This window comes from Excalfactoria chinensis, chromosome 6 (assembly GCF_039878825.1).
Source record: "Excalfactoria chinensis isolate bCotChi1 chromosome 6, bCotChi1.hap2, whole genome shotgun sequence".
Classification (NCBI taxonomy): domain Eukaryota; kingdom Metazoa; phylum Chordata; class Aves; order Galliformes; family Phasianidae; genus Excalfactoria; species Excalfactoria chinensis.
This window is the reverse complement of record NC_092830.1, coordinates 1,179,926-1,200,295: the sequence shown is the minus strand read 5'-3', so window position 1 is coordinate 1,200,295 and position 20,370 is coordinate 1,179,926.

The window sequence follows — 20,370 nt, the reverse complement described above, 5'->3', positions numbered from 1 at the left end:
TGATTCAATTAATCTTCAGAAATCTAACAAACTTTAATTTAAAAAAAAATAATAACTCAAAATGAAAATAGTTTTTCAGACCAGAAGTGTGAAACTGACGTATGAAAATGTTTTGCTTGCTTCTTACTTATCTCTTTTTCTTCCTTTATTTGGAAGATTTGTTCATCAGGATCTGGGATGGCAAGACAAGCGGTTTCAGGCTTACAGAGGGTGGATTTCGGTTGAATATAAGGAAGAAGTTATTGACAGTGAGGGTGGTGAGGCAATGGAACAGATTGCCCGGAGAGTGGTGGATGCCCCATCCCTGGAGGCACCCCAAGGTCAGGCTGGGTCAGGCTCTGTGCTCCTGATGGAGCTGTGGTGTTCCTGTTGATTGCAGGGGAGTCAGACCAGATGACCTTTAAAGCTCCTTCCCAACTCTTAAGGATTCTGTGATTCTATTTTCCAGATACTTTTGATGCACCTGAAACTTAATGTTTTGTTGTTTGAAACTCTTGGTTTAGGCATTAGGGGCATTGTATGGCTGAGGCAGGTGTGTTGCTGTGCTGATGTTGTGCGTGTACATTGGCATCCTCTCAGGGAACAGTGAAAGGCAGCACTTTGCACTCTGACGCACGGAGTTAGGTGACATGAGTGCTGCGTTCAGAGCTGTGCTTCTGGTGTAGACTGCATTCAGAGAGATTACAGAGATACATGAAAAAGCCAGGGCTGCTGGCAGTCTCCTGCTAGAATCTGATACATGCTGAGTTCCCGTACACACTGAGCAGTGCTCCTGGACTAGCTGCTGTCATAACAGGCTGACATCTGTCTCTGCATGAGAGTGAATGCACAATACTTGTTACTCTTGTTGTCACGCTTTATTAATGGGATGATTGAAGTCAGGGGGTCCTTGATGAGGCAGTACCTGCAGATAGGGAGCAAATGTCAATGTTTTTTTAGCAAACTTTTAGCTACGGAAGTGTTAATTTTTCACTTGAGTGTTCGCGGAGTTGTTCAGGTGCATTATGGCTAATTTGCAGCTATCTCTTCTCCTATGCTTAGTTTAAAGCTCCTAAGAGACTGGATTTTGTATTAGTATTTGCAGTTGACAGCTTGTAAAGTTGAAGAGGAGTATGAGTTGCTGTTTAGGTTAAATAGGAAGCATTATTTATAAATAGGAAGGAAGAAAACTGACAGCTAACACAGCACAAAGAAGCCTGAGAAAGGTAATTTTCATACGGTATCGTTAGACTAACCCATTTCAACAGAATATAATATTGCAGGGAAAACGTGTCAGGTGGTGCTGCTTTTCCTGTAGAAGCAGCAGGCATTGAAATCCCACGGCTGGAGATACTACACTTCCTTTTAGAATCTGAACTATTAAAATGCAACCCAGGGTAGGACTCACATCCCTAGGTTTAGCCTTACTGCTTTGTGCCAACGTGTAGTTAAGAAGCCAGAGGCTTGCTTTCAGCCTGTGTGAGTGGAGCCTCTTTGCTCACAACCAATCAGTGCTCGAAAGAGAAATAACTCTAATTGGGAAAATGGACAACTAGAATGGATTTTTCCTTCTGCCCGCATAACAAAATACTTACTGTCAGATCTCAAAGTGATAGCTGCATTAGGAATGTCTGTAAAGAGAGCTAAAATAAAGGTATTGATCTGCGGCTCATAACAAACTCCCTTAACCATGCAGCATCTATTCAATTAACAGAGTAGAGTATTTGAAGCTCACCAACATTTGCATTAGATCAGGCATTCAGTACACATCTTTTTAATTGGTTTTCTTGATTTATGATCTAGGTAGAGAATCTTGAGTTCCATTTCATCGCTTAATAATGAGAGCTGTCCTAAAACACTGCCATTAAATTAACTTCTGGGTCCTTACTAAAACTTGTCTGATTTAGGCATTGCTTTATAACAGTGTGAGACATTGATTAAATGTTATAAAGGCAAAAAAGTTTTGTTAGCTGTAATTGCAGGCTTTTCTTCTCGTATCAGATAGTTCTATGCTGTTGTTAACTTATTTCAGTGTTAAAGGCATATGCAGTTTCTTAGTGAAGAGTCTTCGGGAGTTTTGGGCAATATTGAGATATTATAAACAGTGTAATTTATTGATCCTCACTGTTTGATATCTGCAATTTCCTGCTATCCAGCCTTGATACCGGGCTGGCAGCAAACCAGGGGTAGATTGAGTGCAGTCACTTCTAAAAGTATTCATGCTTATTGCTTCTTTGCAACATTTGCACCCTTAATCTTTACGCATACATGCCATAGTTATGAAGTTTGATTCCAAAAGAGCCCAGTTTGTTTATTTGTTTATACAGCTCCTTCTGTTGCATCCTTTTGTGGTTATTAATAACAGTCTAAATCAAACTTCTTAACTGCTGGGGTGCCGAGCCTGGAACTGTAAAGCAGATTGAGTAATTTTTGTTGGAAGAAAGAGCTTGTAAGGGAAATGAAGATACTGGGGCTCTCATGTGGCACCAACATGCTGTGAACTGGAATGTTCTCTCCAACTAGCTGATCAGTCCCAGTGCACAAGGGAGTGTAATATTGCAGATGATTCAAGGCTCAGTTACCCTACATCAGTTACTTGATGTCCTCATGTGTGCTGTAGATTTAAGCCAAGTAGTCTTCAACAATGTACATAATATCGGTGGTATTAAACTAAAAGGTTTGTACCAAAGAAAAGCAGGGTACTTTCTGAATCATCTTCGGTCTGGCTGGCAAGCTGGTCACCCTGATCCAGGAAGGACCAAGGGTGAAGAACAACATCTTTACCTAAAAAGTAAGGGGGAAAATGGCATACTTATGAATGAGAAGGCGATGCCAGAGTGTTATTAAATAGGGAAGCAGAATGAAAATGTGATCTGAGACAAGAAGGCAGGAGGTAGCCAAGCTGAAATGGTTACAGGGAAGAAAAACTGGAGCACTGTACATTGAAGCTACAAACTGATGGAAAAAAATAAAAGATAGCAGTCTGGAAGGGAAAGGAACAGATGTCCCGTTTGCTGTTCATGAAGTTCACTTCCTTGGCTTTTAATTGCTACTTTCCATAGTCTCAAGCACTAACTCACTGCATGTACTATCAAAATAATCAAGACCCAGCATATATTAAGTGTGCTTTAGATAACCCACATTTAGATGCACACTATTGTGTAGAAAAAAAACATATATTTTTTAATAAGATGTATAAGTATCATTGTTTGCGTCCATTTAAAATATGGAATATATGTTTGCTGATGTGGAATTGAGCTCTAGCAAAAGCATGAGATGATAAGAATCCAGTGATGTTTTTGATTTATTTTTTATTATATGGCATCAAATACTTGGATTTCTCTTCTTTTTCAAGATTGGGAAAATAATAATAATGAAAGAGTTTCTGTTGCTTTAACTCGTTTCATTTTTTGCTTCTTGAATAGCTTTGAAGGAGTAACATTTGTGTAAGGCATTGTTAGAGATGAGCTAGGAATTAAGGAATTTGGAGTAAATGTGCGTGTTTTCTGGTTTGCAAATGTCCCTTTTTTTTCCCCCTGGTCCCAAAGAACACTTCCTTTATAAAATGAATGAAGCCCAGTGACTTAGCTTCACTTACATTATTAACGTATTTGCTCAAGCAGTACATCTTGTGACTTACTTTACTTTGGGACGTCTCACAGCCCACTGGCTGTTGTTGAAGAGGTCTTTCCAACTGATGTCAACTGAAGCTGTCAGAGCAATGTGTGAATCTCTTTTCCTTGTGGTTAATGTGGTGGGGAAGGAGTTTAGAACTCTTTAGCAAAGCTAATGTGCATTAAATTCACTGATGTCACAAATTCTACATTTACGAATATCACAGTAAGACTTAAACTCTTCAGCTTGGCTCCTGAAAGTTTAAGATGTCTGATTCTCTTTGCTGGTTGTCACTAGCTGGCTAGTCAGACAGTTGCCTTTGAACACACGTGGATGGCTCATCTATTTTCATGGGTTTTGTGCTATGGCTGGAACTCTGCTTCCAGTCTTTTCAAAACTAGTCCAAAGAGAAAGTTTTTGCTTGGTTTGCTCATTAGTCACAATATTTTGGTGAGATCAAAACTAAATCAACAGAAGCAAGGTTTTTGAGCATGTGTTTTATGTCATGGGAACAGTTGAGAAGCCATATTTAAATTGTGATGCAGAAGGCTGTTTTCAGTTTTGGAGACAACCAGTCAGTTTTATCTAGCTTGTTAATACAGAAAGCCATTATCCCCTCATCTTGTGAAGTGTGCCTTAGCCATGGCAAGTTGCTTGTTCTGCAGAGGGTTGGAGCTGGATGATCTTTAAGGTCCCCTTTAACCTGAGTCATTGTGTGTTTCCCCTACTGACTTGGTGCATTGAGGAGAAGTTATGCCTTTGATCAGAGCTCTTTTCCAGTATGACAATTGCAGGTTAGAATTCAGTTTGTCTGATACGGCAGTGCCTGTGCTGTTAGCCATATCTGCACACTGTCGTGGATTTTGCAGCAACAATGATGATTTTTAAAAACTGACCATTCTTAAAACATAGTTCTCTTTAAATTTTAAGCATCACCTTAAACTTTAGCATGAGATTCTTGGCCAGTTTTCAAGGTTGCCTCTGTGTTTCTGACCGTGTGCAGCTTGGTGATCCTTGAAAGCCCTCTAGCGCAGACTTGCTCTTCTTAAAATTCCCTGGGAACTTCTGTCTGAGATGTTGCATATCATCTCACATTTGATGTTTTCTTTAGAGCCCAGTGAATTAGAGGACGTTAGCCTAATTTTACCAACTGCTGTTGGGATTGTAGAACGGGACTGCTGAAGTTTTGACGTTTACAACCTCACAATGATTTACAGTTTTAACAGAAGATTTTAACAGTGTATAAAGTGTTTGGCAATGGTATACAAGCTGACCTCTGCCCTTTAACGATATTACCTTCCAGGAGCTGCCAGTCCTAATTGATTGTACAATAATTCATAACACACTGAGACAACGGTGATCATCGGGGCTATCTGAAAAGTCCAACTCCTTGCCTGTTCTTGCGTTTCCTGGAAGTAGTTTGCTCTTTCAGAATGGTTTACCATCAAGTCCAGTTGTATGAGAGATCTTGTGTTATTCTTAGCAAAGTCATTATTTTTTATTTTTTTTTACCCCTTGTTGGAAAAGATTTAGTTTTGCTTCTTTTGCTGCTTGTTGGTGTTTGGTTTTGGGTTGAATTGTGGGTGTTCATATTTCCATGTTATTAGGAGGAGTGTAGCCTTGAATTACCTTATCTGAAGTAGGCAGCACAGCAATGGACAGCTTGTACTAAAAGAGAGAAAATAAAAGTTCAGAAACATACCTTCCCCTTTATATGAATCAGTGCTAATAACGTTGTGCTTCTGATAACTGTCCTGTAACACGAGCACTTGCTTACAGCCTCCAGAAGAAATATGCTGGAGTTTCTGCTCATGTATGATTTTGTGCAAGTGCGGTCAGAAATACAGTACTCAGTGACAGTGAACATTCCTTTAGGCCTTAGGATGTTAGGCTGTTCATAGTTTTTCATAGGAAGGTATTTATCAGATGTAAAAACTATAGGTAATCTTTGCTGGTTTTGTTGGAGGTCTCCAGAATTTGACTTTATTTCTCCACGTGTTAAATCTTCCACATTCTTAAGGTCATTCTTAAGTGCCTGCATTGCAGGTGCTGTCTCTGAAGCTGTATGTGGGTATGTGGCATGTAAAAGAAACAGGCATTTAAATAATTTTTACAAGTCCTTTTTCTGCACCTTTTTCTGTTAAGTTTGTTTGCTGAAGTACTCTTCATTGAAGCACTGGATGTTTAATACCACAAACAAACCACCAAACTGCCACCTGTGTGAGATGATATAATCCCAGCTGCTGAAATAGTTTGCCATTTCTTAAAACACAGCTTTGGCTGCCAGAAACCTGTTCAAAATAAGTTTGTTTTCTTTTTAAATACTGACTTACATTACGCTAATTCACGGTGTCTCTGGTCTTTGGTATAGGAATGTTGTTTGTTTTTCCTACTTCTATTGTATATTTAGATCTTAAGGCGAAGGAAAGCCTTTGTGTTAAAGGTGAGATATAAATTCTACTGCTACAGTGTATCCTTATGAAGTGTAAAGCAAAGAGCAATGCATGTGGTACTAACACCATTGCACTGGCTCTGGGAGGCATCCTGCGCTGCAGTCCTGGATGGCAGCTACAAATGCACTGCTAAGCTGGGTGAGGGAAAAAAGCTCTTCTCTCTGTTCTCTTCAAAAGTGACTGTTCAGTGCACGAGGAAGATGTGATGATGGCAGTGACAATGTTAAGACAGCGGTGACAACTGACAAGATCTTCGATGAACAGAAAATTCTTAAAATATTGTTCTTTCAGCAGCAAAGTCAGTATTTCATGAAAGGTAATTCCTCAGTGGGTAAAATCATACTTAGTGCATTTGTTGGTATGCCCACAAATCAGGCTCAGTTGCTTTGCCTCCCTTCAAGGTGCAGTGGAATAACCTTACCCCTGCCAGTTGAGGGGGGAAAGTGGCAGTGTTCAAGAGGCATCTGAGTGAGGAGCTACAAGAGATGGTTTAGTGGTTTGCTGTAGCTATGGTAATAGGATGAAGGTTGGACTGGATGACCTTGTAGGTCCTTTCCAACCCTGTGATTCTATGGTTCTACCCCTTCCAACCTCCCAATACCACGCTCCACCAAAAAGAAAAAAGAATGAAGTTAGAACAACTATTTGACTTATTCTTTCTCTTTTGCACATTGATGCACCTCCAGTAGAGCAACAGAAAGAGCGCAGTTTGGTCTGTTGTCTATAGTGGTAATGTAAGGGATCCAAAGCTGAACACTGAGATAATGAGAATTTCCCTAGGCCAGTCATCTGGTCATCTTAAGTCTTCTTCATTTGACCAAAGCTAAAACTGAGTAATATATAAGTAGTCAATTTTATATACAGAAAATGTAATGGAGATGGAGATGTTTTAGAATACGTTGTTTTACTTGCAGTGCACAGCTTTTCTAATATAAACCACCCAAGGGTTTCTGAAAGACTTACTAGTACATATTTCTGTAAGATCACTATTTCACTGAGGAGAGCAAAGATCATTTTTCAAGCAAATATCAGCAAAATATCTAGCAAATATCAGCAGAGCTTTCATTTGATTGATGCAATATTTGAATTTGGTGTATTTTTTCACATCTGATATCAGATAGCAAAATGGGGTTTATGTATTAGAACAGAACCAGCTGTTCTGTGTTAGCAAAGCCGACTAGGGAAAAAACATTTATTTATATATATATATATATAATATATATATTATATATATATATATAAATTTTTTTATATATATATATATATATATTTGTTGGAAAAGCCAGGCTAAAATGAACTTTCTGAAAAGTATAAAAACATATGAATGATGTCTGGGTGGCAGAAAAAAACATGTAGAATACTCCACAAAACTTGGTAGGTTTTAAAAACATATTCAAACTGAAGCTTGCCAGAAAACTGTGCGTATAGAAAACATACATGCCACGCTTTGTTTGAAGAAAAAAATATCTCAGTAAGACCAAAAAATGCATCTCTGGAGTGTTACATGTTTGCAAAACTGTGGATTAAATGAAAGAAACGTAACATCGATGATATTTTTTTCCATTTGGCCCCACTTTTCCTGCTGCAATTGATTTTTGTTTGGGTACTTAGTACCCAGTTCGGCTATCCATGGAGCTGGAGTAGAAATGTCGGAGGAGTAGCCGGCTATCCAGCGGGCTTTCACGTGATGGATGTTGCCAAGGAAACCACTCCCTTGGTAGCCATGCAGTGAGCACGTCCGCCTCTTCAAGCTCATGCAGAAGTGTCAGTCTATCAGTTGGAGGAAGGAAAGCAAAACAGCTGTAGAGAAAACATCTTCCTTAATAGGAAAAACTCATTTAAATGGCTAGTTGCCACAGATGTAAAAGTTAGGATGTTCTTCTTGAGTGCCCCCCCCCCACTCCAGAGGGACATCGGTATGTGTTGGGAAGGACTCTCTCAGCAGCACGCTAATGGCTTTGGATGGAGTTACACTGATGTTCTCCTCCATGGACACAGATTTCCGTTACATTTATGTGATTCAGTCTCCAAAGCAAAGTGGAAATCACAAGGCTGTAGTTGTTTCGAGAGCTACCTAAACACTTACTCTTTTGAAGGGCAGTAACCGCACACTCAGTACAAGCAGACTTCCACAGTGCAGGTATCCCTTAAAACACATTTCAAAGTTTAGGAAAGGGATTTTTTTTCCATCATGATGCACAATTAGAACCAATATGTTGCCAGTGATCTCTTGAAGTCCCTTCCAACCCCTGCATTTCTGTATGTGTGAAAACTCCCAGAAAGAAACTGAATCGGCTAAGGCTGGGACTACTAGACATATCTGATCTGGTTTCAAATACCTACTGGGTGTCCATGAGGGGTGAATCATAGAATCACCAAGGTTGGAAAAGACCTAAAAGATCATCCAGTCCAACCGTTCACCTATTACTAATAGCTCCCACCAAACCATGTCCCTCAACACAACATCCAGTCTTTCCTTGAACACCCCCAGGGTCGGTGACTCCCTGGGGGTGTCACAAGAAATGTCACAAGAGATAGCATTATTTAAACTTAAGGAGTTTTGAAGCTGAGATGGGTTACTTGGTTAAGTACTTTAGAATATAAATACTTATATTATATACTTATACATATTATATACTTATACCTATTATATACTTATATACTATAAATAAATACTATACTATAAATATACTATACTATACTATAAATAAATACTTAAGAATATAAATAGAGATGAATTTATCACTCGTGAGCACATTTCTTCCTCTCTGAAAGCATCTGCCTAACAGCTGGTCTGAGGCCAAGTTCTTAGTTCTCTAAGAACTTAGTTCTCCAGTATCAAAGGAGCTGTTAATATTTCATATTCTGTAGAGTTGACTCGACTGATTCATATCTTACGGGTTTCGTGTTGTACGGATCACTAGATGCCTTGTTTGTAGCAGATTTTCTAGAAAGCAGGTCAGAGGCAGTAAGAGAGCTCTTACTTGATTTTTGACCTGATTATCTCGCCAAACTCCTCACCAGAAGACTTCCTGTGCTCATCTATCCAACATTCTTGCTCTAGAAATCCTCACAAAAGGAAAAGAAAGAAAAAAAAAAAGATCCATTAAGCACTTCATTGCTAAGGTCCTGTGAGAAGGTGGTGATTTAGGACTACAAGGATTCTTGGGATAGTAATTAGGAGACCAAAATGGTTTTCCGTAAGTGGTTTCTCTTCTTCACATACTTTCACTTACTCTATTGCACGTGATATATATAGGAGATAGGAAAATGATTCATGTCTCTGTGCTCTACTGGAGTTACTTAAGTAATTGATGAATATTAACTTCCTTATTTTGGTTGAATTCTAGTTTTGATAGCTATGCTGCACTCTTAAAAATCCCTTGGCAATTCCAAGTGATTCATCTGTCTCTCCCTTCTCAATACCTTTTACATGTCATTGTTGTGTATGGGAAACTGTAGCTATCATTCTCCCATGAGAGGCTGCAAATGATTCCTGTAAGCCACGTACTTAGCAAATCCATCTGTAAAATGCATTTGAAGAGCTTATGAATATGTTGAGGGTACCCTATAAATGGAAGATTGTTCATTTAGTGAGAATTTAGTTACACGTTTTCTTTAGATGTCCTTCCTTGGAAATTACCCATTACAATATGAAAGGAAAAAAAGGCTGAATTGGTGTCTGTTACTTTGATATATTCATAGGAAAACAGATAATTGTGTAGATTATCATGATTTTCTCACAGTATGCCATTTCTTGAATGATGCTAATATTCTCATGAATGATGTTCAGTGCGTATAGGAGGGCCCCAATAGTAAATATAGTTGCTTTATTTTTCTGTTTATATCAGAATATTACATTTTTTATTGCGTTGTAGCCTTACTGTTTTTAAATACTTGTACACTTGTGCATAAATTGATATTTTCTTTTAATATAATTTGAGGAAGACAAATTATAAATCCAAGCAATAGCAATGTTTATAGCCTATTAAAACTCACAAATATTGTTTCATGTTAGTTGAATACAAGTGAAATTGTGAAATGATGGCAATTTCCTGATATACCTATTTATACAGACAAATGTTGAAGTGGACGAAGTGATTGCCTTTTAGACCTCGAGTCTCTATTTTCTTTAAAAAGGAAAGGAAAAAGGCAAGGCCAACACAAACAAAATGTACTTCTTATTTTTCTTCTCCTCATTATTTTTTCATTTTCCTCTCTGTTCCTGTTATGAACTCTGCTTCTTGGTTCTATTTTCTGTTGCACGCAGGCATTCCCTATGAATGGGAAGTGTTAATCAGTGTCATGCTTTTCACTTGTAAATAAAATTGCGCCTTCCATCACATTGTCCCTTCAGCATACTGTTTGTTAGACAGTGTGCAATTAATTCAGGAGGAGCTGATCTAAAACTTGCCCACCTTGACATTCAGCTCGTTTTGTTCTCATCAATTAATGTGTCGGTTGATGTACTACTTCTGCAAGTCACTGCTGGTTTATAGCAAGCCTGAATGTGAAGAAACCTGCCCAGCAGATACGCAGGGAAAAGGGAGCTTCCTTTGCAGGACTGGCATTTCATCTCTTTCTTCATATTAGGCACTTCTGTGCCACCAATTAACCATTGCAGAGCTCAGAATGCTCAGTGGCCTTAACAGGTCCAGAACTTATCTTGCTTCATACCTACCTAAGAGTCCCTGTGTTGAAACAAAAGATACTCAGCGCCCCAGTTTCTGCATTATAAACAGCTCACCTTGAGTTAGTCATGCTGAAACCATCCACAAGGTTACTTGCTTATACAATGTGAAGAAATTAGCCTGATTTTTTAAGTAGGCATTTACTAATTCAGTTTCATATTAGTAATAGATGTAATTTACTCCTAAGGGTTGGTGGTGCTGCTTGTGTTATTTAAGAAAACTCCTTAGTTGTCTGTAGTTGTCTGTGTAGTTATTCAGCAGCAGCAGAGATGTGCCTGTACAGCTCAGCATGTATCCCATTTCTGTTCTAAATGAAAACTATTTGAGTGTAATATCTCTAGGCTGTATTATTTCCAACACTGCTCTTTAATACCTAAGTAAATGCAGATGATGACCTGTCTGAATGTCCAGGAGATGTGTTAGACTGCTCTTTTGTATGAACTAATAGACTCCTAGCATCATGGAGCCACTAAGGTTGGAAATGATCTCTAAGATGATCCAGTCCAACCATGCACCTATCACCACTACTTGCTTAGTTGATGGCTGATGATTGTGCTGCCTAGTTTGAAAACAGAGATGTTATTCGAAACACGTTAGCTTTCTTTCCTTAGGGGAAAAGGAATATTTTCTCTTATTTTCCCTTCAGTGAAGTTTCTACACTGAATGAGAACCACTCCTAATTTTCCTCCTGCCAAATGCAGAAATTGATGGAAGGATGTGAATCCAGAAGCAAAAGGAGATCACAAAATGCCATTGAGTTAATGAAAAGAGAAGGGCTACTGTAATTTTGTCTGTAATAAGCCTGAGTGCTGAAGTAGTAGTCTTCTGTGCTGACATTTCATTGATGACAGCATTTTCTGAAATAGGGATATTTCTACCTTCTTAGGACAGCTGTCAAACTGTCAGAGCTCAAGGATTCCTTTCCACGTTTTAAAGAGAACTTCTCTATCTGTTGGCATAGCTCTAAACTTATTGACTATTCCTTTATCCTTTCTTTCTACAGTGAGTGCACTGTTGCACACACTGCAACAGGACTTAGTGAACAGCTGTGATGAAGAGAATAAAATAGGTCTGCTAGAAAAGTTACATGTTAGGGTTGCAGAAAAAGTTGGGGAAATTACTACAAAGACATTGCTTTAGTTACTTACAAATTACAATTCAGTGAGTCAGCTGAGTTGTTTTGCTCACATTCAACCTCACTTCACCCACTGAGGTTTGATAAAGATAATAGATAAGAGCATCTGGCCCAGGATACTAATCAGTCCAATGGGTGTCACTTGGTGTTTTGGAATCTGATCCTTCAGCTGGTTACACGGTATGCAAAAATGTGTTTCACTCCATGTACAGAATCCTCAGTAAAAATGTATTGTTGATGTTAGTGTTCAGACCAAGAAGAATGTGAACAGCTTTCAAAAGCCTTTTTTGGCCAATTGGGGAGTGAGTTAATCAGAGCAATGGACAGTGGGCTGGGAGACTGGGAAGTGCTGTCTCCTGACCAAGTGTCTCTCAGTTGCTATATAAAAAAAGGATTTATTTTTTTAAAACTAAGATATTTCAAAAGGTTTCAAGCTGGAAATCAATCAGAGATTGTACCTCAGCAGACTGACTGCGTCAGGAAACGGCTCAGGCATGCTATAAACAAGAGTTGATCTACTGCTATTTGCCAGTCAGTTGCAGGATGAGCAGCACATCTAAGAGTCAGATGGTCCAAACCCGTGATGGACAGCTTTAAAATTGAGTGAAAAGGACCTTGCAGTTTGCAATGTATTTTCTGCCCTAGTTCTTCCTTTTTTTGTTGTTGTTCCTGGATGGTTGGGTTTGGCTTTTTGTTTGTTTCTTTGCATTCCCTGTGTCCGTGGAGTTTTGAGAACCGCTTATTATTGTATCTTGTTTTATATATTAATCTTCGCTCAAAAGTTTGTATGCATGGTTTTAATAAATATTAAGTGCCTCTATTTATTTACCACGCTTAATAACTTAGATTTTGATTGACATACCTGATTGAGCTTACAGATGCTGTCAGGGAACAAAATGTGAAATTCTTCCTGAGAAGAGCAAGGCAACTGAACTCATCCCTATTTATAAACTAATAGGCCCAACTCTGTGTGTGCTAAAAAAAGACAGATTACTGGTGGGAACGTTTGCAAACTAGTAATCGGTAATTAAATCAGGAAAGGCCACTTTGTTGAAGTACTGGGGGGAGGAAGGACTTTTTGTTATATAAGTCTTTGTGAAAATACCTTGACACTGGCTCCTCTTGTTAATTTTTTTACTGTTCATATGGCATAATGCTAAGTTCCCATATTCTGTGGCATTATTGGGAAACATTTATTTTCATATCATTTCATATTTATTTCAGTGGTCATGCACTGGAACAGGAAGGTGGTGGAGTCACCACCTCATCCCTGGAGGTGTTCAAGAAACATACTGACGTTGTACTTTGAGAGATGGCTTAGTGGGGAAATATCAGTGATGGGTGGATGCTTGCACTGGATGATCTTGGAGGTCTTTTCCAATCTTGGTGATTCTGTGATTATGTTGGCATCCACCATCTCTGTGGGCGACATGTTCCAATGCTTCACTCCCCTTAGTGTAAAACACTTTTTTCTTGTATTCAATGTAGTTCTCCCCTTTTTTAGTTTGAAACCACTTCCCCTTGTCCTGTCAGACAGAATGAGGAGCCTGCCAACCTCAGTCAGTCAGCACTTCTGTCCTTCTGCAGATGCTTCCTGGTTGTGCAGCAGTTGGGTACTCAACTCTCCATGCACAGACATTCACACGTAGAGCATTCCTTCACACGATTACTTCATTGACATGGGTGCACAGGCTGGAGCTCCCAGAGGTCATGAAACCTCTGTGCTGTGCCGTGCTTTTGCCTACATGATGCTCAGGAAGGTGTCTGAGTCATTGAGCTGCACTCCAAGCATCATCTCAATGGAGGTGTTGGTGGAAGGAGGGGTCGGTTTCACCAAAGAGTGGTGAAGCATTACTGAATCCGGTACTTACTATTGCAGAGAAGCTCATTAAAGAAGTTACAATTGGAGGCACTGTGGGCTGTAGTGACCTTGCCCTGGTCTGGTTTGAGATCCTGAGGAAGACAGGCCTGGCAAAAGATAAAGTCAGGTCTTGATATTCAGGAGAACAAAATTCAGGCTGGTTAAGGAATTAGTGGATGAGATTCCGTGGGAAACTGTCCTTAGGAACAGATGAATGGAGCAGAGCTAGAAGCTCTTTAATGCTTCATTAGGAGCAGATGGTGCTGGACCAATGTGTTTGCCATAAACCATGAAGTGATGTCATCACTGGGCAAAGAAAGGGCAATGAATGCTGTCTGTCTTGACATGTGCATTGCCTTCAACGTGGTTGCTTGATGCAGTTTTATCTCTAAGTTGGAGACATACAGGTTCAAAGGACGGATTATCCGGGGGATAAGGAATTGGTTGTAAGGTTGCAGCCAGAGATTTGGGATCGTTGCTTCTGTTTCCAGATGGAGGCTGGTGACGAGTGGTGTTCCCCATCTGTTATCCAGATGATAACTTTCTCCCAGCTTCTACTTGGTTGCACTTCACTAAGTTCCCAGAGCATGAGGATTTCTATCCTCACACTTTTAATTTAATTTTATTTTTTTTCATTTTCACATAGTGTCTGTAATTAAAAACAAACAAAAAGCTAATGTATTTTCACAAATGTTTCTACTGTGAAATCTTCATTCTGACTTTTTGTAATATAAAATCACATTGTCTTAAGACAGTTCTTAAATTATTTGCTTCCATTGATCTCTTTCACTCCTCTTATGAGAGTGGTATCTTGCTCTTAACCAACTTTTCATGTCATTTTTAGCTTACATTTGTTTATTTGCTCTTTATTTGTCTCTTCTTTTAGCTAAATGTTTTTCATCTGTCATTGTGGCTCGATTTTGTATGTAGAAAGCTTTAGAGTTTCATCACTTCCTGCTCTTCCTTTTTTAATGGAGAATGACCAAAAATTATGACAAAGGCTTGGGTTTCAAACTCTACTGCTGTAGCACCAACATCTGTCTCTGATGTTGTGAGCCATCATAATATAATAGGAGGCACTACTTTCAGAGCAGCCCTCATGTATTTAAAGTGGCTGTGTGTGCAAACTACATATTGTCAGCACTGAGCTCACTGAGATAATAGTGCTGACTGGGAAAATGAAGATTGAGGCACAAAAGACCAAGGACAATGAAGGAGAATGGATGTTCAGTAAAGAAATAGAGCCATCGTTATGCCTAGACCTGCATACTGCTCTCTACACTTGTGTGCTGTTATCAAGGTTCAGGAGGTGCAGGATACCCATTCCAAGAAAAATCAGCAATCTCTCTGAGAGAACAACTTGCACTGTGTTCTTAGAAGGCTCTCAAACACTATCAGGCAAAGTAAGCTTGCCACATGTATCTAAACAGCAGGTGATCATCTCTCTAATATGCCTGTAAAAGAGATGCAGCTCACAATACTGTTTTTATCTCTACCTTCAATTTCTGTTGAAGTTTGCTAATGCTTGCCTCTGGTCTAGTTTATTCCATGATTGAAACAACTATTTCAGACAGTAATGCTGCATGCAGACACTCCTCCTCTAAGAATTTGTGAGTCTAGACTTACTTGAGGCAGTGAGAGCTGACTGTTCAAACTGAGCTTGTCCAAATACTTTACTGCATTGATGAGACGTTGGATGTTTCAGTTAGCCATGATTTAGCCAATTCATGACATCCAGCTTTGCAATTCATCAGTATTAAATATAAATCTGCAAAGGTCAATCTGATGGCATTGAAAATCTTTTTTTCTCCAGTTGCAAATACACAAGTGACTCCAATGCATATGCAAGCCTAAGTAGGCCATAGGGACACTGACACAGTTTTAGAAGGATCCTTTCATAAGGATTCTTCAGGGATGCAATTGGTTGTCAGTGGTTGTGATAAAAGATTCTTAAAGGTTGCAGAAAGTATCTTCAAGAATGTATTCACTGTTTAAATTCTTTTAGCCGTCTCAAATCTTAGTTTTGATTTCTCTGATTAAGGAAAATAAATCATTTGTTAAGGGCTTTGGTTGGGATCTTATCTCTTCTGCGCCCATATAAATCAAGGGTAGCACCAGTAAGACTGTGATAGATTTATACTGATGTAAACAAAGATTTGGATTAATCTGGCCATCAGTCTGTAAGAGGAAAATGCCGTGGGTTATGTTTCAGAGGTTTATACCAAGGGTGTTCAGCATTTCATAGCAGAGAAATAATTTTTAAGATGACATTAAGCGATTTCTGTTGAAGAATGGTTGGAATATGGCAGAGGCCGCGTTGTCCAGAGTTACACAATAAATACCGAGAATTGCTCTTCTCCCTCAGGCTTATATGAAGAAGCCACTACAGGAACTCACCCACCTAATTGGCCATTAAACATTACATATCTCAGAGTAAAGGTTATTTGTCTCGTGGTTCTAGCTGAATTCCATTTTGCCTAATTGTCTTCTCTGCTTCCTTGATAGGTAGACAAAGGAGTCCTAAAGCAATAGGTAGAAGCTATTGTGCAACATTGCTTGAATGAGGTAGTGATTTCAAAGCGGCAGACAGGGAATCCTCCAGGTTTGTCCAGCACGAGGCATAGCACTTTGTGCAAATGTGTTCCTCAGAACCTGCCACTGCAGGTTTCCCTATGAAAGGAAAAGGTTGTAATGCATGATGTTTGTAGAGCTTTGCGTGGGAACTGACTGAAGTTTTCATTACAGACCTGGATGAATGGATAAAGAGTGTGCTTAATAATTGATTTGCTAAGAGAAGTAAGAGAAATTAGAATAAAACAATACTGTACGAATTGAGTGGCTTGATGAAAAAATAGGATGAAGTTATACTAGGAATAATTGGCTGCTCACAAAGAGGATGAGTGTGAATTAGCCAAACATATCCATAGAAAAGGAGCCAAAGGAAACTGTCAGAAGGTGAGAAGGAATCAAGAATTGATTATGCTACTCCACAGAAGGAAGTCAGAGTAGAGTTGTAGATAAAAAATACAGTTCATAGCACGTGCAGAAAAGATTCTTCAAAAGTACTCAGGATGGTTAGTACTGTATCCATTTGATTCGGAGTAAACAGAGAGAAATCAGGCCAAGAATTGAATCCAGGGTGCAAAGGCTTACAAGATCACAATGAAGAAGAAGATGAAAAGCAGAGGAAACAGTTGATGGCACTGTTGAGGAGCTAAGTGGTTTGGATCATCAGACTCTGTTACTGGTGAAGAGAGGGAGGTCCTGCTTGATCCTGGCTGTTTTCTAGAAGCAAGGGTGTGATATAAGGAGATGGCAGACAAAACTTGTTTGCAAATGCAATAGGTTGTTCCAGGGGCTGAATTCTGAAGTAACCAGCCTAATTTAAAACAAGCAGATAAACTGTTGATGGGGGAAAGTATCCATTAAAAATAGCAGCTGTTCTAGACAATTAAAAAAGAGCAAATGTATGCTTTTTTTCTCTGTTTCAAAAACAGTTGTAAAAGTGATCTGGGAATTAAAGACACATAAGATTTACATCTGGACTTGGAAAGCTGACAAAATGTTAGCTCAGAGCAGCTAATAGTCTTAAGTTCTAGCCAGGATGTATTCAATGATGGAATAACAGTACCACCCCTCTCTCCGGGCATGTAAGTGAAGTAGCTGATGTAGAAGCAACACATGACTTAATTAAAGTAAGTAGACAAAGGGCCCTTCATTTGGCCCCCAGAAGGCTATTAAGAGAAACTAGATAATTCTAGAGCAAGGTGCAAAGTGCTTTCTTGGTCCAGAAAGTGAGCAGGATAAGGAAGTCTTTTTTAATTAGTTTTTGTTACAGATAAATTGAAGAGCAGATGTTCTCCTGTCTGATGTGTTTATTAATTTCAAAATGCAGATCTTTAGTGAAGCGTAACATTTGCAGAGGTTATTTAGCTCTTGCCCTTGTTCGAGCCAAAATGGGGATTTAAAAAAGACCTAAACCTAAAAGTGAATAAATAGGGCAAATGCTTACAAGATCACAATGAAGAAGAAGATGAAATGCAGAGGAAACACTGTCGACAAGTGCTTCAGAAAAGGCTTGAGAGGTCAGCCATACCTGGCAGCGCCTTATCACGGAGATGCAGTCCTTACTGTTGATGCTGTAGGAGACAGGTTCTCATGCCCTAGCAGCTCTGAGACACCTTGCAGTCTACCGCCAAGACCAGAATACATTTCTCTGGGCCCCTAGTGAGATGACTTTGGTCTGCTGCCTTGCTTAACACCAGTGATGCTGCTAACGTTTTGCCAAGGATGTTGGCAGGTCAGAAACCTCCTCCTGGAATCCGTGGGAGTGCTCCCAAAAAGGGTATCTGAAGAGGAAAAATTCCTCCTAGATGTAACATTAAAGTGAAGTGGGTAATGAGCTACAGCGCATCCATCTCTTATAGGGATCTTTGCCATGCCTGAGGTCTGGGAGTGGGAAGACCAGTTGTGTTAGAAGAAATCCTGTATTTAATATAATCATAAAAGTAATCATACAGCACTGCACTTCAGTGGTTCCCATGATTCCAAATATATATATATATATATATATATATATATACATACATATATACATATGTATATATGTAAAACCTTTTAAATCTTCTGGGTTAAAGCACAGTTTGTACTCTGACTTCCTGAAACTGTGTTAGTGGCATTCTGATAGCTGATCACTTCGAAATGCCGTCTTGAAGCTCTTATCACGATTTATGAATACTTTGGAGGAGATGTTAATGAGTTAAACCCTTCCTTTTCAATTTGTATAGGTCAGGTTGTACTCTTCGGACCACTGGAAGGAATGATGCTCAGGTTACACTAGAGCAGATTGCTTTGCTGAGTGGAAAAATGCTTTTTAAATTTGCATTAATTATAGCTCATGCGTCACAACTCAAGTTTTGCTGCATTTAAAGGTGTGAGAGAACCTTAACCTACCTGTGAACACGGTCAAATCGACCTTTCCTATATTTTGAGCTTGCTAAATTGAGAGAAATTCAGTCGTGCACATGTTGAAATTTCACCCGTGGTTGCGTTTCTAGTACTGCGTATTTCCTATCTGCTTAACTCAGGAGCTAGTCCTTATGCCTCAGACAGTATAAGCTAAACACATCATTTCTGGCAGCTGAAAGAATGGATTCTCCAAGACATGTCCTAGCAGCCCATCTTATGGAAGACAGGAGAAAACAAAACATTCAGCCTATCTGTGAAAAGTAACGTATGGAACATTGAACTAAAGAGAGAGGCTAGGTATAATTTATGCAGGGAGCTGCAAAGGTCAAAGATGGCTTCCGAAAGAGAGAGAAAAATGTACACATCCTGGAAACAATCCTGAAATAAAGTAAATCTGAAATGTAAAAAAGAAACAAACAAACAACCTGAAATGCATTTAAGGCTGAACATATTTAAATATGTAATGAAAAACAGTTCTCCAAATGAATGGGCAGAGCCATTCTGGTGACCAGTGAGCAGAAGGCCCCCATTTGGTGTGTCATGAGTGGGAACATGTTTACCCCCGTGTCATTAGTTCTGGAAAGTGCAAGTCTGCTGTTTGCAAACACGTATTTCAAAAGAGCTCTGCAAAGATGGTTTTGAAACACGGACACAGGAAAGTGCCCAACTGATATTAAAATGATTCAGGCATTGGACTTTTCTATTGACTTTGAATAGCATACAGGCTTTTTTTTGTTGTTATTGTATACATCCTGACTTTGTGTTCCTACTGCTTGTGACTCTGTTACTGTTAGTGTTTAATCACTCGATACATGTGCATAAGAAAAACCAGGAACCAGTTGAGTGTTTTCTGGAATCTGCTAATTATATTTGGCTGGTCTTAGTTTCAGTAGCAGTCAAAGATACTCAACTCCTAACACTTGTTATTTCCTATAGGCAAGAACAGAAACCTCATTAGTGTTGGCTTTCAAAAAAGGTGCACTTGATCTTGACAGCTGTCCCATGGCATTACGGAGAGTAGGGAATTAATGATGATAAATAAGCTCATTTCCTGGGAGAGGGATCAGAAGCTTGGAGTGAAGTCCATCCCATGTGAAATAAGCTTTCCAAAGCCTCCCTCTGAGCAGCATCCCATTTTGCAACAGTGGGACTATGTGATGTATTTGTTCAGATTCATAAATATATTCCTCCTTGTTCAGAAGACCTTATGTTTGCTCTTTTACTACCGGTTCAAACTCAAATGTTTTCCAATCCCATTGCAGTCATTTCAGATGATCAGAATTTACCATGGTAGAGAACTTGGACAGCAATATCAAGCACCTGTGTTTTTCGCCATCATCCCTTGGAAGCCAGCGGAGAGAGAGGAAGAAAAGGAAGGAAGGAGCAGGTATTATTTTGTGAGATTCCGTTCTGTCTGAGATGCAAACTTTGTCATTTCCCTTTTAGCACTTGAATTCTTAGCAAAATGCTGGCAGTTTGTCAAAGCACATACAGTGTGACCAGGCACTCCTAACCAGGAGTTAGGGCATCTTGGAGTGGCAGGGACAATGCCTGCAGGGAATAAGGAGAAAGGGCCTTGGTTAGGCTGAATTTCTCAGTACTGCCTCACCTGCTTCAGTGATCAGACCAACAAATGGCACCAACACGCAGCTCCTCAGGTAGGGAATT